Below are 13,140 nucleotides of genomic sequence, written 5' to 3'. Positions count from 1 at the left end.
CCACCTAAAATTAAAATGGTGCTTATGTTGATTTTAATTCTGCACCTTCACTGATCTACGGTGGGAGACGGGCTTTGAAGTAGTGATATTATTTTTCTGGGCCGATATATATTATTAGTAGTCAAGCAAGTTGATAACTGATTTGGAGCCAATTTTGAATTGGAGTCTACCACAAAATATTGCTGTCACAACTTTTTTTCCATGTGGAAACAAAGCAAAGCTATTCTTTGCAGTTCAGTTCACCCCAACTAATCCAAACACGGTAGCATGAACAGCTTGTCTCGCATGTGTGAATGTTCACTGGGGTTGACCACACCTGAGCTGCTTCATGCAGTGCAGAAGAGAGGCTCCTTGTCCTCTGACAGAAAAAAAATTGAACATCAATCTGGTGACTTGTGATTGGCTGCTAAATTTCTTGACTTGCGCATGTGCAAGTAAAAAATGTGATGTTTTTAGCAATCAGTCTTCATGATCCCAATACATTCAAAAAGTCCACATCTATTTTTAGATGTGATGTACAGTGCAATGTCCTCTATCTCCTTGTTTTCAATTTGATGGTTTTATATCGACCGAACATGTAATTTTGAGGTACTCGGGGACATGCAGACAAAATACCATGAAGTTTATGAAAAATTCGTTAAGATTTGTGTCGAATGCGGGGAGACGCAGGGGAGCTGTCTAACCGTGATGATCTTGCCACCATTGCCAGTGATGAGGTGGCAAACTCAGAAAGACAAACAAACAGGCTTCCTGTCTAAGTCGTTCGAGAGAATTTGTCTCTTTTTTGGTGGGAAATTCTTGTACTTTTCTCTTCTACCACTATCTTCTTTAGCATGCAATAAAGAAGGCGGCTACTGGCAGTCATGCATGACTACCATATTTCTTTTTCTTCCATTTCTTCTTCGACTGTCTTTTTGGCAGTTGGCAAATTGTCTATGCTTTGCTTTCATTTTTCTTTGGCTCTTAATTTGTTCCTTTCAACCTTTTTATTTGATTTCCTCACTTTCTTTATTTTGCTTTCCTTTTTAAAATCAATTTTTCCTTTCCCTCGATCTTGTTGTACCTCCACCTCATTTTCCCATCACTTCCTTTTACTCCTCTCATTCTTTAAATTCTACTTTCTCCACCCTTAATTCAAATATCTTCCTTTCTTTAGTTCATTGCATTCAGTCCATTCGCCCTCTGACCCTTCCTTCTTACCTTTCTTTTGTTTTTGTGTTTTATCTTCTTTTTCTCTTCTATTATTCAGTTCCTTTGAAATCACCCATTTGTTTTTGTCCTTTGCTTTTATTTCCTCTTATCTGTCCATTTCTTCCCATCTTGTCATTCTTTATTTTCATTTTGTACTTCTCCTCTTTCCTACCCCCCAATTCTCTTCATCTATAATATATTCCCATGCATTCCTTTTCATTGCTCCTCCTTTCCTTTCACTTGATGAAGACATCTACAAGTGTTTATGATGTCACAGTTTTGGAAGATTCAAAAATAAATCAGCAGATCCCCCTTATACAATATATCAATCTAGACGTTGAAGGGTTTGTTGCTTCCCTATGTTCATGATAAAGGATCGCTACCAGTACTTTCTACCTTCATAAATAACAAACAAAGCCCCCTCACTGAGAACATGAAGTGTGATCCGTAAGTGTTCTTCTACTGAATCTTTGTGAAGATTGCGAGGATCCCGCCAAGTCCCTCCATCAGCTCGCGGTTGAAACTTGTAGATAGAGATGATCAGGGCCAGATGTGGATTTCCACTTTGTCCTTTTCCACAATTCTCTTGGTTTACAAAACAGACAGACTGATCGCTGGTGCCACAGTGAGAAGGAAGACTGGATGAATTATAGAACAGTGAATATGATGCAGCTTTCATAGTTCTCAGAAGAGAGAACGAGTGATCTGATGGGCTTGTGCTCAGACGTCATCCAAAGCGTGTGACATTTGAACTACTCCCCCCTTCCCTGGCCAGAGTAAGCCCCCAGGCAAGATAGCCTTTTTTAGGGGAAGCCTCCTCTTTGCATCAGGACAATGACTGTGTTGTGTAGGACATCATTTCTGCATTGGATTGAATTTCCAGTTGAGTAACAAGACTCCAAAATGGCAAAATCTCATGTTGGAACCTCCGAGAGGCTTCCATAGTGTGCGTGTTGATGTGTATGTGCGTGCGTGCGTGTGTGCTAGTGTGAGAGCAAGAGGCGACGGAGAGTGTTCGTGATTGGTGGTGCTGCTTCATTTAATCCCCCCAAGGTGGAGAGCCGCAAAATATCATTTTTTAATCACTAAATTAAACATAATGACATGTTAAAAAATATAAAATTAGTAATTCTCTCAACTGCATCCACATCCAGTGCTTTGATTCCACACTAAACATTAATGCATCAATCATGCCCCATTTATTATGGTGTCAATAAGCATTGACGCACCCTTCCTGCGGGGATAATTCCCCCCCCCCATTATTAGCATTACAGCCCTTTTATGACTCGTTCCATTATTCATTAGCTTCTCCTTTGTAGAAATGTTAATGAGCTGATTACAGGCCCCAGCACGGCAAAGCAGACCATGTACCCTTTGTGAAAAGAGTCAAATAAGCATTTTTTTTCCTAATTTAAACAGAAATACTGCCTACTTGTAATATACATGGTTGACACACACAATATCGTATGACACGGACTCTTTGCCATCGTGTCGCGCTAACCGATACTTGGATTCGATGAAGTTAAAAACGCAGAATGTCACAAGTTTAGGCACCAACAAAGTGTATTTTTCTGATAACATGAAGCAACCCGCACCACACTCCTCAAGGTATATTATTCACAATCTCTTTTTTGTGTGAAAGGAGCTCGAGTTGGGATTCCTCAGGACCAAGAAATGTTCTCGTTTGCTAATCATTTGGGTCAGGTGAGAGCCAAAATACACAAAACAGTTCCATTTAATATCAGTACAAACTACAGTAATAAGCTTCAAATTAATACTTCAAAAACACATCGAGAATTATTGTGAAGGTTGAATTTTGGATACAGCTCTTGTGTTGGACCTCATTAGAGTGTGCAGGTGAATTTAAATGTGAATTAAAACCCATGGAAAAATCTTATAAAGTTTATATGGTAACATGAACAGCCAATTTTAAACCATAAGTTAGAACATTACAAAGCACTGTAGTTGTCCCTTGTGCAATGAGTGTGACTCGCATACACAACTATTTCATATGTCCTTGCCCCTCTGAAACTCGATCTGCTTTGGTGAACATGTGATTGCCTCACCTCAAACATGTGTTCCAAAAAAGCTTTAAAAAAAAAAATGGATGCCTGAACTTTTGCTGTCATTACCAATTAAGCAGTTCCAGCAGTGCCGCTGCTCTGTTTTCTTCCAATTGAAACAATATGGTTAAATAAAAAAAAAAGGGGAAGAAAAGAATGTCAGGCTGAGTGAGCGAAGCTAAATCTATCTACTGCCATCCTGTGGATACATATTGCCACTCTGGTGCACGCAGTGTCGACATGGCCTATTTCAACAGACCTCATTACTGATCGTTGATATTTGTATTTTAGTCCTGTAAGCTAATTAAGACCTTACTTTCTGTCATGTGCCGAGGTGAATTCATGGAGAAAACCTCAACCATAGTGCGGGTTTACTCATTCCAAGAGTGGAGGCAAACGGAATTCGATCTGAAGCGCAGGTACCCCCCGACTTCAGTCCTTGAGTAGCGGACATTTATTTGTTTTTAAATTAACTTTTTTAATTGGTCACTATAATGTGTTCAGTGTTATGATATTAGCTTCAATTAGCTTCAAAATATTTGTGTTTCTAGCTTGTTACTCAATGAGGTGTTTCAGCGCAATAAAACAATGATGTAAAAAATATATGTATATTTGCCTGAGATTGGCCAATTTACGATTGGAGTAGCTCCATCTGTATATAATCAAGTTTAGGATTAAAAAGACGACAACAACGTATTTTGAGAGAGTTCAAACGAGGAAAACATACTGGTTTGGATTAGTGACCTTAAAAACGACAACTTGGCTCAAACTGCAACTTTCACTCTTTTTAACATTTATTTGTCTGACTAGTTAGATGATTATCTGAATGGATGACATTTCATCATGTAGCGAATGAATACTTGGCCTTCTATTGGTGCAACTTTGCAAGATTTGAAAAACAGGGACTGTAAATCTTATAGCAAGTCTTCTGTTCAGGTGATATATTTTTCATTTATTTGGCTCCAAGTAGGTGGAAGGTATTTTAGGGGTACAAAACACAACCCCCCTCCCAATTATACCAACTGGGAACGTTAGAAGAAATACGCCCCAGACACTTGTTTCGCCGATTAACACAAAATTGAGTGGATATATGTCTATCAAAAGAAGAACCAAAACAAAAGGCTCAAGGACCCATGTCTGAAAAATGGATGAAGTTGACTGTTTTGGTTTGGGTGACTTTCAGGGCTTGAATTCCTTGTAGAGAATGTCCCCAAACAAGTCCAACTCAGAATTGGGTATTCTTTACCAACATTTATTGAGCCAATGCACATATTTTATGTTATAAAAACCTCACAACACACCACCAAACCAAAGTGTCGCTAAAAGTGGAGGATCATTCATTCATTCACTCTCAGGAGTAACAGCTTAAGTAGGGAAGTCCATACTTCGCTCTCCCCAGCCACTTCATCCTGCTCCTCCTGGGGAGGAGTTCACAACCCAGCTGTGAGACATAATCTCTCCCAGCGTGTCTTGGTTGGACCTCGGGGCCTCCTCTCAGTGGGACATGCCCAGAACACCTCACCAGGAAGGTGTCCAGGAGGCATCCTAAATGGATGCCCATGCCACCTCACATGGCTAATCTCAATGCGAGCTTAGCTTGAACACCCAGTGGGGGAAACTCATTTCGGCCGCTTTTATCCGGGATCTTCTTCTTTTGCAACCAACAACTCGTGACCTTAGGTAAGAGAAGGAGTGTAGCTCAACCGGTAAATTGAAAGCTACGCCTTCCGGCTCATCTCACTCTTCACCACTGATACAGAGTCCGAAATCACTGCACGCTGCACCAATCCACTTGTCGATCTCCCACTCCATCCTTCCCTCACTCGTGAACAACACCCCAAAGATACATAAACTCCTCCACTTGGGGCAGGATTTCATCTCCGACCTGAAGTGGACACTCCACCCTTTTTCCGACTGAGAACCATGATCTCAGATTTGAAGTTGATGCTTTTCATCTCAACCGCTTCACATTCGGCTGCGAACCACTGCAGTGAGAGTTGGAGATCACGGCTTGAAGAAGCCTAGAGTACCACATCATCTGCAAGAAGCAGAGATGCAATACTGAGGCCACCAAATAGGATACCCTCAATACCTTGGCTGCACCTAGAAATTCTTTCCATGAAAGTTATGAACAGGATCTGTGATAAAGGGCAGCCTTGGCGGAGTTCAACACTCACTGGAAACAAATATGACTTACTGCCGGCAATGCGGACCAAACTCTGACAGAGGTCGTACAGGGATTGAACTACCCGTACTAGGGAGAGTCGAGATTCATGTTAATGATTTTTATCCTCATAGATTGAAATGCATATTTGATTTTTTTGGGGAAAAAAAACGCAATACATTCAACAAACAAGAAGAGTGCACCAACCTTGATTCATCCTTTGCGGATTATATTGATAAAGAAAAAAAATACATTCTTTTTCAACAAGCACATGGGAATTTTTTTATTCATATTTTGACTTCAGATGAAAATTTACTTGTTCAATCATGCAAACATTATGTACCTTAAACGTTATATCATTGAGTCGGAAGGCTTTTAATTTGTCTGCCTATGCCTGTGAGTCTCTGGCATACATAGTGGAAAATAGATAAATATTTTTAAATGATTTTCGCTACAATTAAAATGAAAGTGTGAGTGAAATTGGGTAATTTCTCTCAGCACACTAATGTGACTGGACGCATTGGTTGGGAAACAGTGAATCACTCTCGTACACAATAAGTCATAAAAAATTGTGCAGCCATTCTCTTTCTCATTCGGTTATATACATATACCTGCATGAGAGTTTTTGAAACTGTACTTCAGTATATGACAGCGATGACGTTTCCCTGCAAACGGTTCCCCACAACACATCTTGTTTTGATGCCTTTAGAGTCCCAGAGGGACGAGTGACAGGGCAAGTATGGGGGTCCAAGCGCTCATTAGACGACATAGCAAATGAATCCTCGCAGGGACTGAGTCGGCGTGCCAGGCCAACAACAACAACAGCAGATGTCGCCTGTCGGAAAGCTCAAAGTTGTCGCCTAATGAGGCTTTCTTTGCGAGGCATCGTAGCTTGCCGAGGAGGTGCAAATCAAGTGTCTTACCGGATAAAATGGCAGCCCTCCAGGCAAAAAAATAACTTTATCTTTGTGAGTCAGTTTGTGTTCTGGTCCGGGACACGTCGGGATGCCGTGATGTGCACAGTGAGCAATTGTTCAGCAGCAAGTCACTTCAGCGTGAAGGCTTTCTGCACTCTCATCCAAAAGGTATCACAGCATACTGATGGCGCTCGTTTTTCGATGCAGTTCAGGCCACACTGATGTGTAGTGTTCACATCTGTTGTAAACTCCAAGCACAAAAGTAATCTGTTGACTTGTTTATCGTCTTTTGTTCATTTGCACACCTAACGTGGCTCGGTGCATTGAGATAACAGACGCGAGTGGTGACGTCAGCACGGCAACAACAATTGCTTACAATGCAAATGAGCATGGCCGGTGAAAGGGTGTTTAAATTTGCGTTCCCTTAGGACAGGTACGCACGACAAGCCAAGTAGGCTGGTTTTGGCCTAATTTTGTTTCTTTCCATCCTCAACCAATGACATCAAATGCCGGACTGTTTTATGTTTTATAAGATTATCATGTGAGCCTTCTGTTTAACGTGTGTTGAGAGTCGATATGTCCCGATAAAACGGGAAAAAACAACGAGTTGTGCTGAGTATTTGTTTGTGAGTCACTCACTACAATAAAAATGGACAAGTAGAAGCTTTTCCATCTGCACTGCAGTAACCACATAAACTGACAATCCAGAAACAAAGAGAATGGTCATGGAGAATGGTCATTTCCACAGTTCCTCATTATCAGATAAATCAGCAAAAGAGAGGTTAATCCTTTTGATTTGTTGAAGTGGTCATAGGTAGGGATGTCCACTTACATTTTGGTGCCAATTGATCACAGTTTTTGGATGTTATAAGCAGTGTTGTTTTCGTTGACGATGACGAAAATATTTCGTTTACGCCCCTTTTTTCCATGACCATAATGAGACAATGACGAGCTAAACGAGTTTATTTGATGACGTGACGTACATGAAATTTTCGGTGATGAGACGAGACGGGAGGAAATTGTTAGCGTGTGGTTCGTCAGACACTCAAAATTTATGACATCCCTTCCTATTGTACATGTAATCTGTATTTCAAAACATTGCAATGAAGTGCAACCAATCTTTCATTAGGGCTCGCCCACCACCGGAACAGCATGCAGGGCGCATGCGCCGCGCACGCACCGCCACATATACTGGTTTCGCATGAACACGTCTGCTGTCTTTTGTCTCGGCTCGCACACACTGACACGTGTTCCTTTGACGGACCATGGCGACAGTGACATTCGCAAGGCTACTTCGCTCTGATAACCGCAGGCTGGTACAAGTAAACAAGTCATGTGTTTGATAGAGCTTGTACTTGTGCTACTCTACTATAGAACAAGTCTATTACAAGTCCATGTTGTTATTTTATGTTCCTTTAAGTGAAATAAAGCCACAACAGTTGCCAAATAAAACATTTATGTTCTCGGCTTATTTTGGAGCAATGAGCATTGATTCCACTGTTACGTTATCTGTTTGTAATGCATAATCCTTAATACCCTATCAGAAAGTCTTTGCTATTGACTGGAAACCTCGTATTCCTATTTTTAACGAAAGCGGACTAAAACCTTTTTGAGTTTTGGTCTAATAAATTAAAACTTTTTTTGGTGGGCGTTTCCGTTGCTAAAAGCGACTAAAACCATTTTGAGTTTTTGTCGACTAAAACCAAATATAAAATCTTTTTGAGTTTTTGTCGACTAAAACTAGAATAGGAATGACTAAATCTGACAAAAACTAATAAGCATTTTCGTCCAAATGACTAAGTCTAAGACTAAATCTAAAATGCTTGCCAAAAACAACACTGGTTATAAGCAATGAAAGTACAATGATTTTCAATGGAGAGTTTGTAATCGGTCCCTTTGATGACTCCGCAAAACCATGGAGAGAGCGGAGGTGGGTGTGGCCAAATTCCTCATTAAAAGTAGGCGTTTTTCAAGTCTTCACTTATTTCTTAATTTCTCCAAAATGAATAGATAAAAAAGAAAATAATAACTATCCCTGATAAGTGGCGGATAATGGATGAATGGATGATCAAAAAAATATATAAAGTGAGCTTGTCAGTGAAAAATTAGCCATCTTGGCTCTCTGCCTCCTTTAAGGCACAGTTTACTGTTTCAATGTTCTACTGTGTAAAAAAAGCAACTTAAATACAGTGGTTTGTGAAGTCATTCACAGTTTAGGAATCGGTTCATATGATCCAAATCATTGAGAGAGGATGCGGCTTTTCATTTAAGAGGCTGCAGTTCGAGCTGTCAAATTTTGCTCTTATTTTTAAAGTTAAAAACATCAGTGAATCTATGTCAAAAGTGCATGAAATCCTTCTTTTTTTCAATTTTATAAAAGTCACGAGTTTGCATCACACTGCTCAATAAGACAAAAGCTCTTCCTAAACACAACGCGTCCTGGTTTTGCGCGCCTTTGGGGAAATCCCACATCCGGATAAACGCTTCCTCTTTGGCATCGCCGTCGTTAAGAGCGGAAATCCTCATTATGCCAATTAATTCTCTGCATCAACACTGTGGCCTGTGGCGCGGCGTGCCCGCCTGCCTGTTCTGCGTCACTGGGGTCTTTTCCCACTCTGTCATCATCTCCACTGACCTGGATCGCCGGGCCACGTCTACGTGGCAGTAAATATTTCAATGCAGACTAATGTGTGTTGGGCGGTCATGAATATTGTGTAGCAGGTGTGCCTTTAAATCCCTCTGTGGCTACTGATTTTTGATGGAACTTAAAACATAATTTAATAGAGAAAGATAAGAAAGACTACATTTATTGCACCCTTCTACACTCCCATACACTCCCCTACACACACACACCCACGCACGTCATTAGCAACCGTGTTGTTGTGTGTGTGTGTGTGTGATACTGTTTGTGTGTACATGAAAGTAAGTGGGTGAACACGCCGCCTGGATTTTCCTTTCCTTTGGCACCAATTGAAAGTCCAAAAAGGAGGATATAATCCTACTTTGCACATGTCGCCACTCTTGACGTGTGTGTGTGTGTGTGTGTGTGCGTGATTTTGTGTGGTTGTGTTTTTGTGTGTGTGTGATGTGTATTTGTAGAGAGGAGGGTGCAGCTGCCGCGCAGGGTGGGCTCAGCCGACTGTGAAATGTGTTCTTAAACTGTTAATTTCACAGCCTGGATGGAAAGGCAGGACGTTGGCTTACGTGCCATCAGTTGATTTCCGGCCATCCCGTGCTATTAGCGCTGTTACCGTGGTTACTGCTAGCGTGCCGCAAAAAGAGATTTCGCCATCTGTTTACAGCCAATCGGAAAAGCTTTCAAGTTGTTTTACAACTGTCTTGCTCCTAGGACTTCTAGTAAGAGCGATGCTCATTTTTTTTTGGTTATTTTTGGCAAATTTATGTTGTTGAAAATAAAATGTCTGGAAAAAGGCAATTCCCAAGGGATGGTGACCGAGCCCTACCAGGAATATTGGAAAAACAATGACTAATTTTACACTCCCCAAAAAACATTTAGAAATGCCTTTTTGTTGAAAACTATATATATTGTACAACGTATACAGTCACTCAGGTTAAACAATATTGCGATATTGCGATAGTTTAGATTGGACTGATACCCAGTCAGTCAAAAGAAGATTATCCTTTCCATTGAAAAAACAACTGTTGTTCTTTTCATGAAAACATAGTGGTCTCATTTCTGATAAGTTGCTTCTCGCGTACAAATCACGCCTCTGAGCCCTGCCTGTCTCTCCTCAATGGATGCTGATTGGATCACACATTTTACTGGACCCCAGAATTTTAGCAGATATATTCTTTGAGCTACTGTGCTGCAACCATGCAAAGTTCTTTCTGTCGCGATGTTTCCCTTTCAGTTACATTTCACTTGTAGTGACCAGTTTTCTAAAATGCAACAGGCAACAAATCTTGTGAATTTTTGTGTTTGTTTTGTTTCTTGAATGTGACTCCTTCCAGAGCACTGGATGTTAACCTCTCTGACTCCAGACTACAAATGCACGTGCAAAAGCCAGAGCTGGCGGCTGTAATTTCCAGACTATAAACCGCTATATTTTTCCTAACCTTTGAACCCTGCGGCTTTTAATGTGATCTGGCTTATTTATGAATTTTTATTGACGAGCTTTTAGCAGTCAATTGACCCTTTCCGCTGACATCATATACCTACAATGCTTAGTTTTGTGAAAAAAAGATCCCTATTTAGGTCCCCAGTCCAGTACATTGCATATTGGAACCAGTTGGAAGTTAGTTGGAGGGAAAGATTAACTTTTAAAATCACACTGATCAATTGAAGCCACTTTGTTCGCCAAATACATTGAACAAAACATCATTAATTACTTGTTTGATAAAGAAGAGCGCCTACACTTGAGAGGACTTTGATGATGTCGCCAGCCTGGATTCTTACAATTACCCTGTGTCCAGATGGGTGAAGCCTGTTGGCTGCTTTCAACACAATAATCCCTTTCTCATGACAACAAAGGTTTTGTTGTTTTGGTTGACACAGTATGTCAATCACTTTAAATTTTGTCAAACTTTCTTCATTAAATCGTTTGTGTCCAGGTGAATTCGTTGTGGTATACGTTGAAGCCATTCAAGCTAGCTTAGCTAGCGAGTTGCTAAAAAAGACACACACTTGTTTGCAATACATCGCTCAGCAGTGTTTGTACCATTTATTTAACGTCAGACATTTTTAATTGATTTTAATCAATCAAATTTTTAGTATTTCAAAACATATGCTTAAGTAAATTTGGATTCATATATATAACAGATTCATGTTGAACAGCAATGCAAACTAAAACTTGCATGGGTATGCAAACATGTACGCATCACATCTGCTCCAGATTTTGGTGCAATCAAAGGGTTAATCACATGACCCACTACACATGAACAACAACAAAAAATACCTGATGTAAATTACTCAGAGCATGTCCTTGTATGTTTTGATGGTGTAAGTGGTCACGTCGAATCCATCCTGCTTGTCTTATTTCACATAACTGCCACATAGATTTAACAGTCACTGCTGGTATCACAAAGATTGATTTCTTTTCTCTAGTTGATTGATTAGAGCAACTGCGAACAGCACAGGTGTTCGTTCACCATTGTTACAAACACAAAACGGACGGATCTGCCTGCCCTCAAATATTGCGACTGGTGTCGAAATGTGAAATCAAATGGTACCAGTCTATAGCTTGACCCACAGTCTCGTCACATCTGACCAATAAAATTGCCAAATACGTCGCAGTGGACCAATGAAACTTTCTGCCGTCATTCTGAATATTCATCAAGCATTTGCAATTGGAATGCGCATGCGTGAGAGCCTGAAGAGTGAAATGCAGAAGTCTGTATGTGTAGTGGTGCGCAGCTGTGGAAGAAGAATCTTGAGTTGAGATTAACGACCATGGTGCCATAAATACAGCCATCTCAACAGTGGGTATGTAAATAACCCAAATTGTGGCATCACATTTCGGCAAGGCTAGATGACAAAAAATTAACTTGCCATTTAATTTCACACAGAAACTGTTCGTACTCATGCATGTAAAAAGTCAATTTAACAAATGATGCCTCCATCGTGTGTGTTCCCCTCGTGAATTTTCCAGTAAAGGTTGCATTGCCTTCGGGTCAGCTCGCACGCCTCATTACCTGTGAAATGACAATTTGCCTTTTACCTCTGCCAATCATCAGAAATGTCTACTCAGAATGTACAATCTGCAGAAAGAACAATCCTGACCGAGCATACGTGTAGCGTTTCTTATGACACCAACAATTTTTTTAAGTGAGCCCCCACTTCACGATTCCTTGTGGGCCACACTCCCGTTATGACGGCTTGCTGCCACCTTGCCACGCTGCGATTTGGCACCCGTCAGGGGTTACTTTCGTCAGCCCATCTGCTCCTTTGAAAAGTGTGTGCTTCACACGCTTCCAAGTCGTGTCTCACGCTCACGAGCGGGATTAATTAGCTGCAGAAAATGAAATAAGGCAGCAAGGAGGAAAACAGTCATTTCTTGTATGATAATCATTTTTAATCTCTATTGACTGAATATATTTGTTTGGGACCTCCAAAGTTGATAGATAATGATTGACTTCCAAGTTTTTCTAATTTCCAAACAATTTTTGGAAATCTTATCAAGTCGGTACTAAAAAAAGCAAAAATCTTTGCGCTGCAAATTGCCTTGAAATCCATCCGAAAAATTAAAAGAATGATAAAATGTAGCAACAAAGCATAAGGAAATGTTATTATTTTAAAAAAAATATATACATTATTATTCATGTGCCATATTTTACACTTTTTAAGTTAAAAAAAGAGTTAAAGTAAGGCAAGAATAGAAAATATGTCACGTATAAAGTGGGTAAAAAGAAATAGAAGACTGCTACTTGAAATGCCACAAGTAAAACAAAATAGAATTGTGACAGGACAACTGACGTTTTCACACCCACCCTTACTTCTCTGTGAACTTGACGCTTGTCACAAGCCCCGTTGCAACAACTTCCTATTGTTTATTTGCCCCTCCTTATTTAATGGCTATAGTGTGACCAATCTTGAACTTGCTCCCAATTTCCCCACCTTGTATTTATTTTGATTGACTTTTAGATTTAAAAGCCGGTCACAAACCATGACCGGAATGGAAGTGAGTCCCAGAGGTCCTCTATTATCTCTCGCCTCTCACCTTCCTCCAAAACATATTAACGACGGCGGAGGGGCCACAATCAATCAGTATTAGCTTTCAGATCCGTATGTCTCTTCTGTTTGGAGCCATCTCAAATCGGGGTGGATGTAAAGCAGGTATTCCAGTCT

This window comes from Idiotropiscis lumnitzeri, chromosome 11 (genome assembly GCF_059441095.1).
Source record: "Idiotropiscis lumnitzeri isolate Australia: NSW breed Sydney's pygmy pipehorse chromosome 11, RoL_Ilum_1.0, whole genome shotgun sequence".
Lineage (NCBI taxonomy): Eukaryota > Metazoa > Chordata > Actinopteri > Syngnathiformes > Syngnathidae > Idiotropiscis > Idiotropiscis lumnitzeri.
Note: the sequence above shows the minus strand (reverse complement) of the source record.